This window comes from Ranitomeya variabilis, chromosome 2, assembly GCF_051348905.1.
Source record: "Ranitomeya variabilis isolate aRanVar5 chromosome 2, aRanVar5.hap1, whole genome shotgun sequence".
Classification (NCBI taxonomy): domain Eukaryota; kingdom Metazoa; phylum Chordata; class Amphibia; order Anura; family Dendrobatidae; genus Ranitomeya; species Ranitomeya variabilis.
Genome location: NC_135233.1, coordinates 1,071,938,621 through 1,071,951,191, shown reverse-complemented (window position 1 = coordinate 1,071,951,191; position 12,571 = coordinate 1,071,938,621). Strand labels below are relative to the sequence as shown.

Here is a 12,571-nt window from a genome sequence, read left to right as displayed (position 1 = left end):
ACAGACTACTTGCTCACCACACCGCAACTGGGTGTGTAGGTATAGTAAGAGCACCGAAGTGCGAACTGTGCCGTGCTGGCAGACACCACTAGTACCCAGACTTGGGTTAAGAAGCGCACTACTGGCGCGTGGCGCCGCACTGGCGGTCACAGCGATAGACGCTGACTCGTGTGTAACACGTGGAGTGTTTAGTCGGGCGCTAGGTAGCAGCCATACACCTTACGCGATCTTTCATACAATAAGGTAGGGGTATTTAATGAACGACTTGCACTCACAACAAACACACGTATACAAATGTACACTAGCGCATGGCCATGCGGCCATGCGAGCCTTATATAGCTGCAGCAAGTAAAAGACCTTCCTAAAAGGACCAATGAGAGACTGTCATACCAGAGCATGTGACCCTAAATCTCCACTGAGAGATCTTGCCCTGAGCATGCTCAGTATGTGCAAAGCAAGACTTAGCCTTAGCACTTAAGGGACATTCCTGAAAGGACCAATGGACTTAGCTGCAGTGTCTGACCATGTGACCCTCGATCTCCACTGAGAGATCTCACTCAGGGCATGCTTAGAACGAGAAAAGCAGGACTTAGTCCCAGAAGCGTCTGTTCGCCACTGCCCAGCACTGACTTCAATGGCAGAAGCCAGAAAATAAGCAGTAACTCTTTGTACAGAGTGGGACTTAGCAAGACGCTGGGACCGACGTCCCTGCTGAGCAGGCTCCACTGCGGCAGGAGAAGAATGGGAGACCGCAGCAGAGACGGCCTGAGATTCCCCCTGTGCAGAAGCGGGAACTTGACCCCTAACACACTTAGGTAACCTTCATGGTTGCCCCCACTCTTCTGTACTTTTTATTATGGGCTTGAAGTCAACAAGCTATCTATAGCCAACCCTGACATTAAAGAGAATGGGACTGTCTTCATTTCCCATGAACTTTTGACCCAATTTATTAAGACATGTGTTGTACTTGTGTAAGGAGTTGGGAAAAGTGAGAGGACTCACACATTTAATGCCTAACAGAATCGCCATCTGCTGGTCAAAAATGATAGGAAAAGGGAAAGCATAGAGAATTGCATAGCAGAAACTGAAGAGTGAAGTGCATGTTCCATTGGGGAAAGAGATTGGGGGAAATACCAGGTCAGGCGATAGCTGTGTAGCAGTTAGGAATTATAAAAAAGCCCAGGAGGGCAGAGAAGGGGAAGAATTGATGGCTGGACCTGTATCAGGACAGATGTATGGACGTAGCTTAGCTGACTTATAGCCATAACTATCAGCAAAGGCCCGAACGGTGAAACAAAGCCACAGACTTGATCGAGGAAGAGCGATCCGAGAGAGAGAGCTAGAGTGAGACGTCCAGAGAAACTGAAATGACTAGAGATACTGTAGATCTGATGGGAGATATTAAATTGACTCAAGAGCATGAGCTGACCTGAGAAATTGAGATGACGAGAGAGAGAGACGACCAGTGAATTGAATACGACTGTAGTGTAAATTACGGCACAGAGGGAATTGGAGGGCCACGCTTCAGGAAACGGCCAGAATAACTGCATGTTTGAAGCAATTAATTGATAAGAGAATTGCGTTCTTACAGAGTAGCACCCCTGACTCCCGTTAGGGTCTGTAATGTGATTGTTACTACCAATTTACTAAGTGACGATGGTGGAGAGCATGAGACAGAATGTGGGGCACTATAGGCCAGGGTATTAGGACAGAGATGCCATTACCCATTATTATCTTTTATTGCCTTGTATGATTGCATTTTAGTGTTAGAATTGTTATTGCAACTTCCACCCTCAAAAGGAGTATACATTTCCATTATAAAATGCTTCACTGCATTTCAATAATTTGACAAACATTCTTAATTCTGTATCCTAATTAAACATGAGGGAACCTTTCAAGGTTCAGTTCGAATCGGCAAAATCTTCTGATGTTCGCCGAACATTTTCGCTGAATGGTTTGATGGACATACCAGAACTTCATTAACTTCAATAGGTGGCAAAACCAAATGCATAGACAACACCTTTAAAGGGGCAAAAATGCCTCCAAAACAGCTAAAATTAGGGGTAGACACCAGGAAAAGTGGCATCAATTTACCTATCAATTGGGCTGTAAGTAAATAATTTAAAACAAATTTGATGTGGGCTCCCTTGTGTTTTTGATAACCAGCCAGGTAAAACTGATGGCTGTGGGCTGCAGCCCTCAGCTGTCAGCATTAGCATGGCTGGTTATCAAGAATAGAGGTGTCTCCATGAAGTTTTTTAAATTACTTAAAGAAATAATTAAAATAAACACACCAAGAATAAAGTCTTTTAATTGAAAGAATGACACAGACTCCTGTCATGATCCGTTACAGGGTTTATTCCTGTCTGCCCTTTTTCCAGGCAGATCATGTCTAGGGTTAACTTTGCTCTGCCTCATTCTGGGTTCAGGTTTGCTATTTAGCTCCCATGCATCCTGCTGGCGGTGTCAGCTACAGTTCTGCCTTCGGCGTGTGAACCTGACTGGTAGCTCTTAATTTATCCTGCTGTGATCCTTGACTTGTCCGTGTCTGTTGACTCCCTCTGTCTGCCCTTTTCCTAGCATTTCCCTGTTTGTCTGTATGATTCTCTGGTTCCTGACTTGGCTCATATTCGGAAATGCTTCTGCCTTCTGACTTTGTCTTATCCGCTTCTGACCGCTGCTGAACCTCCTGGCTTGTTCCTGACCACGTTTACTGCTTATCCCTTTTGGTTCTTCTGCCTCTGATTGTATTTTGACTCGGCTTGTCTGACCATTCTCTCACCACTTGGTGGCACCTGTGCTGCTACTCTGTGGTGCTTCTCTGTGTACGCAGTCTCACTTCCCTCTCAAACTCCCTCTCATGGAGGTTGCGTTATACTGCACTGCAGCAGCATGACAACTCCTTCAATGAATCTAAATTAAAGCCATACTCATGTCATTGCCCAGTTCACCAAAGCCATGGTCTCCTGTAACATAAGTAAAATAATAAACCACAATATTCGTTACCTGTCCGCCGAGAAGATAATAATCTATTTGTCCAGCTATGGATCTAGCTCTGCTTCATCTAGATGGCAGGCTGCATTGTTGCATGATGCGACCATACAGTCTGCCAGCCAGCAGAGACACTGAGAATCATGTGCTACTGCTCACTGTCCCCAGTCCCTCAAGCTCGCTGCCTTGGGGTAATCCTTGACTCTGATCTCTCCTTCAAACCACATATCCAAGCCCTTTCCACTTCCTGCTGACTTCAACTCAAAAATATTTCCTGGATCTGTTACTTCCCCAACTAGAATCTGCAAAAACAAGTGCATGCCCTCTTCATCTCCTGCCTTGTCTACTGCAACCTCCTACATTGTGGCCTCCCCTCTAACACTCTCGTACCTCTCCAATCTATCCTAAACTCTGCTGCCTGACTAATCAACCTGTCTTTCCCCGCTATTCCCCAGCCTCTCTTCTCTGTTTATCCCTTCACTGGTTCCCTATTACCCAGAGTCTCCAGTTCAAAACCTTAACTATGGCATACAAAGCCATCTACAATCTGTCTCCTCCATACATCTGTGACTTTGTGTCCCGGTACTTACCTACATGTAACCGCCGATCCTCACAAGATCTCCTTCTCTACTACCTTCTTATCTCCTCTTCCCACAATTGCATACAAGCTTTCTACCGCACATCCCCCTACTCTGGTACTCTCAACCCCAACATATCAAACTCACCTATCTTGGAAAGCTTCAAATAGAATCTGAAGACTCACCTCTTCCAAAAAGCCTACAACCTGCAGTACCCACAGATCAACTAAACCTCTGCACGACCAGCTCTGTCCTTGCCTATTGTATCCTCACCCATCCCTTGTAGATCGTGAGCCCTCCTCGTACCTCTCCTCTTGTACCAGTCATGACTTGTATTGTTTAACCCCTTCCCGACCCATGACGCCACGTAGGCGTCATGAAAACCCGTGCCAATCCGACCCATGACGCCTATGTGGCGTCATGGAATGATCGCGTCCCTGCAGATCGGGTGAAGGGGTTAACTCCTATTTTACCCGATCTGCAGGGAGAGGGGGAGTGGTACTTCAGCCCAGGGGGGGTGGCTTCACCCCCCCGTGGCTACGATCGCTCTGATTGGCTGTTGAAAGTGAAACTGCCAATCAGAGCGATTTGTAATATTTCACCTAAAAAACTGGTGAAATATTACAATCCAGCCATGGCCGATGCTGCAATATCATCGGCCATGGCTGGAAATACTGAAGTGCCCCCCCCCCACGCCCACCGATCGCCCCCCCCGTCCTCCGTTATGGGGTCCGGTCCCCTCCGTCCGCCTGCCGGCTCCCCCGATCTCCTGTCCGCTCCCTCCTTGCCCAGACCCACCCCCCCTGTGCTCCGTTCCCCCCCCCCGTGCTCCGATCCACCCCCCCACCACCCCTTCATACTTACCGATCCTCCCGGTGTCCGGCCGTCTCCTCGCTGGGCGCCGCCATGTTGGAAAATGGCGGGCGCATGCTCAGTGCGCCCGCCGAATCTGCCAGTCGGCAGATTCCTTACAGGTACATTTTGATCGCTGTGGTAGGTTCTATCACAGCGATCAAAATAAAAAAATAATAAATAACACCCCCCCCCCTTTATCACCCCCATAGGGACAATAATAAAATAAAGAATTTTTTTTTTTTTTTTTTTTCCACTAGGGTTAGGATTAGAACTAGGGTTAGAACTAGGGGTAGGGTTAGGGGTAGGGTTAGGGTTACGGGTAGGGTTAGGGGTAGGGTTATGGCATGTGCACACAGAGCGGATCGGCCGCGGATCCGCAGCGGATCGGCCGCGGATCCGCAGCGGATCGGCAGCGGATCGGCCGCGGATCCGCAGCGGATCGGCAGCGGATCGGCCGCGGATCCGCAGCGGATTGGCAGCGGATCCGCAGCGGATGGGCCGCGGATCGGCAGCGGATCGGCAGCGGATCGGCAGCGGATCGGCAGCGGATCGGCAGCGGATTGGCCGCGGATCCGCAGCGGATTGGCCGCGGATCCGCAGCGGATTGGCCGCGGATCCGCAGCGGATTGGCCGCTGCGAATTCGAAGCAGTTTTCCATCAGGTTTACAGTACCATGTACACCTAAGGAAAACCAAATCCGCTGTGCCCATGGTGCGGAAAATTCCGTGCAGAAACGCTGCGTTGTATTTTCCGCAGCATGTCAATTCTTTGTGCGGATTCCGCAGCGTTTTACACCTGTTCCTCAATAGGAATCCGCAGGTGAAATCCGCACAAAAAAACACTGGAAATCTGCTGTAAATCCGCAGGTAAAACGCAGTGCCTTTTACCTGCAGATTTTTCAAAAATCGTGCGGAAAAATCTCACACGAATTCGCAACGTGGGCACATAGCCTTAGGGTTAGGGTTGGAATTAGAGTTAGGGTTGGAATTAGGGCTAGGGTTTGAAATAGGGTTAAGATTAGGCTTGTGGTTAGGGTTACGGATAGGGTTAGGGGTGTGTTGGGGTTACAGTTGTGGTTAGGGTTGGGATTAGGGCTACGGTTGGGATTAGGGTTAGGATTAGGGTTGGAATTAGGGTTACGGGTGTGTTGCGGTTAGGGTTGTGGTTAGGGGTGTGTTGGGGTTAGGTTTGTGATTAGGGTTATGGCTACAGTTGGGATTAGGATTAGGGGTGTGTTGGGGTTAGTGTTGAAGTTAGAATTGAGGGGTTTCCACTGTTTAGGCACATCAGGGGTCTCCAAACGCAACATGGCGCCACCATTGATTCCAGCCAATCTTGCATTCAAAAAGTCAAATGGTGCTCCCTCCCTTCCAAGCCCCGACGTGCGCCCAAACAGTGGTTTACCCCCACATTTGGGGTACCAGCGTACTCAGGACAAACTGGGCAACAACTGTTGGGGTCCAATTTCTCCTGTTACCCTTGCAAAAATAAAAAATTACTTGCTAAAACATAATTTTTGAGGAAAGAACAATTATTTTTTATTTTCACGGCTCTGCGTTATAAACTTCTGTGAAGCACTTGGGGGTTGAAAGTGCTCACCACACATCTAGATAAGTTCCTTCGGGGGTCTAGTTTCCAAAATGGGGTCACTTGTGGGGTGTTTCTACTGTTTAGGCACATCAGGGACTCTGCAAATGCAATGTGACGCCCGCAGACCATTCCATCAAAGTCTGCATTTCAAATGTCACTACTTCCCTTCCGAGCCCTGACGTGCGCCCAAACAGTGGTTTACCCCCACATATGGGGTATCAGCATACTCACAACAAACTGGGCAACAAATATTGGGGTCCAAATTCTCCTGTTACCCTTGTGAAAATAAAAAATTGCTTGCTAAAACATCTTTTTTGAGGAAAGAAAAATGATTTTTTATTTTCACGGCTCTGCGTTGTAAACTTCTGTGAAGCACTTGGGGGTTGAACGTGCTCACCACACATCTAGATAAGTTCCTTGGGGGTCTAGTTTCCAAAATGGGGTCACTTGTGGGGTGTTTCTACTGTTTAGGCACATCAGGGACTCTGCAAATGCAATGTGACGCCCGCAGACCATTCCATCAAAGTCTGCATTTCAAATGTCACTACTTCCCTTCCGAGCCCTGACGTGCGCCCAAACAGTGGTTTACCCCCACATATGGGGTATCAGCATACTCACAACAAACTGGGCAACAAATATTGGGGTCCAAATTCTCCTGTTACCCTTGTGAAAATAAAAAATTGCTTGCTAAAACATCTTTTTTGAGGAAAGAAAAATGATTTTTTATTTTCACGGCTCTGCGTTGTAAACTTCTGTGAAGCACTTGGGGGTTGAACGTGCTCACCACACATCTAGATAAGTTCCTTGGGGGGTCTAGTTTCCAAAATGCGGTCACTTGTGGGGGGTTTCTACTGTTTAGGCATATCAGGGGCTCTGCAAACGTAACATGATGCCCGCAGACCATTCCATCAAAGTCTGCATTCCAAAACGTCACTACTTCCCTTCCGAGCCCCGGCATGTGCCCAAACAGTGGTTTACCCCCACATATGGGGTATCAGCGTACTCAGGAGAAACTGGTCAACAACTTTTGGGGTCCAATTTCTCCTGTTACTCTTGCAAAAATAAAAAAATTCTGGGCTAAAAAATATTTTTGAGGAAAGGAAACACATTTTTTATTTTCACGGCTCTGCGTTATAAACTTCTGTGAAGCACTTGGGGGTTCAAAGTGCTCACCACACATCTAGATTAGTTCCTTGGGAGGTCTAGTTTCCAAAATGGGGTCACTTGTGCGGGAGCTCCAATGTTTAGGCACACAGGGGCTCTCCAAACGCGACATGGTGTCCGCTAATGATTGGAGCTAATTTTCCATTCAAAAAGCCAAATGGCGTGCCTTCCCTTCCGAGCCCTGCCGTGCGCCCAAACAGTGGTTTACCCCCACATATGGGGTATCACCGTACTCAGGACAAACTGGACAACAAAATTTGGGGTCCAATTTCTCCTATTACCCTTGGGAAAATAAAAAATTCTGGGCTAAAAATCATTTTTGAGGAAAGAAAATTTATTTTTTTATTTTCACGGCTCTGCGTTATAAACTTCTGTGAAGCACCTGGGGGTTATAAGTGCTCACTATGCATCTAGATAAGTTCCTTGGGGGGTCTAGTTTCCAAAATGGGGTCACTTGTAGGGGAGCTCCAATGTTTAGGCACACAGGGGCTCTCCAAACGCGACATGGTGTCCGCTAACGATTGGAGCTAATTTTCCATTCAAAAAGTCAAATGGGACGCCTCCCCTTCCGAGCCTTGCCGTGCACCCAAACAGTGGTTTACCCCCACATATGAGGTATCGGCATACTCAGGAGAAATTGCCCAACAAATTTTAGGATCCACTTTATCCTGTTGCCCATGTGAAAATGAAAGAATTGAGGCTAAAAGAAATTTTGTGTGAAAAAAAAGTACTTTTTCATTTTTGCGGATCAATTTGTGAAGCACCTGGGGGTTTAAAGTGCTCACTATGCCTCTAGATGAGTTCCTTGGGGGGTCTAGTTTCCAAAATGGGGTCACTTGTGGAGGAGCTCCAATGTTTAGGCACACAGGGGCTTTCCAAACGCGACATGGTGTCCGCTAACGATGGAGATAATTTTTCATTCAAAAAGTCAAATGGCGCTCCTTCCCTTCCGAGCCTTACCATGTGCCCAAACAGTGGTTTACCCCCACATGTGAGGTATTGGTGTACTCAGGAGAAATTGCCCAACAAAATTTAGGATCCATTTTATCCTGTTGCCCATGTGAAAATGAAAAAATTGAGGCTAAAATAATTTTTTTGTGAAAAAAAAGTACTTTTTCATTTTTACGGATCAATTTGTGAAGCACCTGGGGGTTTAAAGTGCTCACTATGCTTCTAGATAAGTTCCTTGGGGGGTCTAGTTTCCAAAATGGGGTCACTTGTGGGGGAGCTCCAATGTTTAGGCACACGGGGGCTCTCCAAACGTGACATGGTGTCCGCTAAAGATTGGAGCCAATTTTTCATTCAAAAAGTCAAATGGCGCTCCTTCCCTTCCGAGCCCTGCCGTGCGCCCAAACAGTGGTTTACCCCCACATATGAGGTATCAGCGTACTCAGGACAAATTGGACAACAACGTTCGTGGTCCAGTTTCTCCTTTTACCGCTGGGAAAATAAAAAAATTGTTGCTAAAATATCATTTTTGTGACTAAAAAGTTAAATGTTCATTTTTTACTTCCATGTTGCTTCTGCTGCTGTGAAACACCTGAAGGGTTAATAAACTTCTTGAATGTGGTTTTGAGCACCTTGAGGGGTGCAGTTTTTAGAATGGTGTCACTTTTGGGTATTTTCAGCCATATAGAACCCTCAAAATGACTTCAAATGTGAGGTGGTCCCTAAAAAAAATGGTTTTGTAAATTTTGTTGTAAAAATGAGAAATCACTGGTCAAATTTTAACCCTTATAACTTCCTAGCAAAAAAAAAAATTGTTTCCAAAATTGTGCTGATGTAAAGTAGACATGTGGGAAATGTTATTTATTAACTATTTTGTGTCACATAACTCTCTGGTTTAACAGAATAAAAATTCAAAATGTGAAAATTGCGAAATTTTCAATTTTTTTGCCAAATTTCCGTTTTTTTCACAAATAAACTCAGAAATTATCGACCTAAATTTACCACTAACATGAAGCCCAATATGTCACGAAAAAACAATCTCAGAATCGCTAGGATCCGTTGAAGCGTTCCTGAGTTATTACCTCATAAAGGGACACTGGTCAGAATTTCAAAAAACGGCAAGGTCATTAAGGCCAAAATAGGCTGGGTCATGAAGGGGTTAACATTACTGTACTTGTTTTTTTATTATGTATACCCTTTTCACATGTAAAGCGCCATGGAATAAATGGCACAATAATAATAAATAATAATAATAATAATCTTAATCGTCTTGGAAGATTGTATTAATATAGTATAAATATTCTCTCTTTCCAAGAATTTTAACATCAGCCCCCAGCTGTTGGCTTTCCCTCTGCTGATTATGAAACACACGGAGGACCCCCACGCATTTTTTTTCAATTACTTTTTTAATTGTCAGCAAGAACAGTAAGGTCTCCTGAGTTCATAGTAGCTGTTTCTCTTGCTTTGCAAGTGCCAGTGCAGGACTGATAAATTGCCACTTATCCAGCACTCGGTGCTAGAGATGAGCAAATCTTTCAAGGTTTGGTTTGTTGAACTTCACAATGCTCGTCGAACAGTTCAACGAACCCCATTAAATTCAATGGGAGGCCAAAACCAACATATATACAATACCATACAAAAGCTTCCTAAACAGCTAAAATTAGTGGCTGACACCATGAAAAGTTGTATTACGTGACCCACAGTAGAAATTTGATAAGGGCACAGCAGCAGTCAGCAATGTGTCATGCATAAGGTATCAGGGTCTGGGCCAGCATTTAGAGCTTTGAATTGAAGTTTCAATGAAAACCAGGTGGTTATGGGAGCCTTCTTTAAAGTGAGCCGTGATATCTCACGCAACAGCTCCATTATTTTTTCCCACCCACACTCAGATGCAAAAGCATTAGTTTCATAGAGTACTATTGGTAGAAACATGTAAAGAAAGTAAAATAGGTAGTTGACTGATCAACTAACCCACAGTAGAACATTTTATAATGTCACACAAGCAGTCAGCCATGGGACGTGCATGAAGTATCAGGTCTGGGCGGGCATTAACAGCTTTGGCATTTATTTTGAGCTCAAGATACTCCCGCACCATCTTTTCCAGTCATTCACAATGTGTCAGTCTTGTACTCTGTTCTGCTGATGCACGGCTGTTCTAAAAAAAAGTGTGAAATGACTAACAGAAATTGCTTGTGCCACTTACAATGCTGCTGTTGCTAATAACTTTGTGATGATGCCTTGACGATCCTGGGGTTGGATGTCTAGAACTGCGATGCACACTGTGTGCTTCACTGCTATCTTGGGAAAAAACAATCTTAAGATTGTCTACAAGCGTATTTCGATACTCCCGCATGCGTGCGTCCCTTTCCAGGGGAGGAAGCATCTGGCAAAATGTACTCTTGTACCGTGAATCTAACAGTGGCAACTCAGTATTCAGCACCATTTCTAATTCTAAGAATACGGGCATCATGTTAAAGTCGTAAACCATGAGACCCTCTCAATCACTATAATCCACCTCACCATGGCACCCACCAGTGCAACAGTCCAGAACTTTGAGATATTGTGTTAGGGTTGGCGGAACGCACCGAATATATTTATTAATGAGATAGGTGCGTTCGCAACCCGGAATCCACCGTGCAGGAAGGAACCTGCTGCTAAGTAAGGCGGTGAAGTAAATTAGAATAAACAAACTCTGTTACTTCACAGAGCCCGTAGTAAAGAGAATGTCGTGCCTTGTTTAGCTCACAGGGAACACAGCTACTGAGTAGAGCCGACAGTGGTCATGCAGTCCCAACCAAACATGCTGCTCCTCTCCGGTGGAGTCGGATTTCTAATGGCTATTAGCCAGCCCTGAATTCACTCATGAGAAACTCCTCGCCGGAGGTGCCAGCAATCTAGGGGCTTATTTCAGCCGGGTCCCTGACTGCATACACACAAAAACTCCTCGCCGGAGGTGCCAGCATTCTAGGGGATTATTTCAGCTGGGTCCCTGACCACACACACGACCACACTGGCGCTGAGCTCATACATATTTGATACTAGCTCATGGCCGTGCGGTCATGAGAACCCTTTATAGTCGCAGCAACTACAGGACCTTCCAAGAAGGACCAATGGAAATTGCTGCAGTACCTGAGCATGTGACCCTAGACCTCCACTGAGAGATCTTGCCCTGGGCATGCTCAGTGTGTGCAAAGCAGGACTTAGTCCTAGCACCTACAGGACCTTCCAAGATGGACCAATGGAAGTTGCTGCAGTACCTGAGCGTGTGATCCTAGATCTCCACCGTGTGTGCAAAGCAGGAAAAGCCGCGACCGCGACGCGACCAATCACAAAGCCGGAACGTAATTTTAAAATACTGAATGTCTAGAAGGACCTGAAAATTACGTCACGGCTTGCTGTGATTGGTCGCGTCGCGGCCACATGGGCGGCACGTGACCAATCACAAGCCGTGACGTCACGGAAGGAAGTAAAAGCGCGCATTTTAAGCAAAGAACGCTGCCGGTTCCCTCGGTGAGGTCCAGGCTGCGTCGGAGAGGTGAGTATAGCAATATTTTTTATTTTAATTCTTTATTTTACACATTAATATGGTTCCCAGGGCCTGAAGGAGAGTTTCCTCTCCTTCAGACCCTGGGAACCATCAGGGATACCGTCCGATACTTGAGTCCCATTGACTTGTATTGGTATCGGGTATCGGTATCGGATTAGATCCGATACTTTGCCGGTATCGGCCGATACTTTCCGATACCGATACTTTCAAGTATCGGACGGTATCGCTCAACACTAAATGTAAGTCAAAAAGCTGCTGGGTGCAATCGTTGGAAGTGAGCATACAGGGTTGGGGTCCATTAAAATCATCTGTGTCTTTTTTGTCATGATTTTCCACAGCTGTCAGGCTTTTTAACTGTTTTAAATATATGTTTTTGGCATGTGCTTTATCTATTAATTAATTAATTAATAGCTTTGTTATTACTATGGTGAGCCATATGTATGCATACTTCTTTATCTTTGTCTTTTCATTATAATTATTTGGTACGCATTTAGTTGATCGCTACATCATTGGATGGTGCCCACTATAAATTTATCCTTGGAAGTGAGCATACAGTGACATTGCTTTCTGCAGCAGTGCATCCAAGCTGGGATAGTGGAGTAGAAATTGTTGTACCACCAGGTTGAGGACGTGAGCCATGCAAGGCACGTGTGTGAGGTTTCCCCAGCATAGGGCCGCAGCAAGGCCGTTACCGCCCATGGCCTTTTCTTGGCTCCAGGTTCAGTAAAGACAGCCATTGCTCTAACTCAGCCTGGATAGCTGTACACAACTCTTGAGCTGTGTGACTGCGATCTCCAAGGCATATTAATTTAAACACTGCCTGATAATAGTGAGCTCTGGCTGCGCAGTAAGGAAATGGGGGAATTCTCTCTACACTGTTCAAATTTGTGTTTCATTA

The 12,571-nt window shown here is 45.8% G+C and overlaps 1 protein-coding gene across 1 annotated transcript in view; it reads right to left on the bottom strand.

Moving 5' to 3' along the window:
- Nucleotides 1–12,571, bottom strand: part of LOC143808676 (cytochrome P450 2C5-like) — a 230,925-nt gene that overhangs the window by 152,941 nt on the left and 65,413 nt on the right. The gene's annotated exons all lie outside the window — the stretch shown is intronic.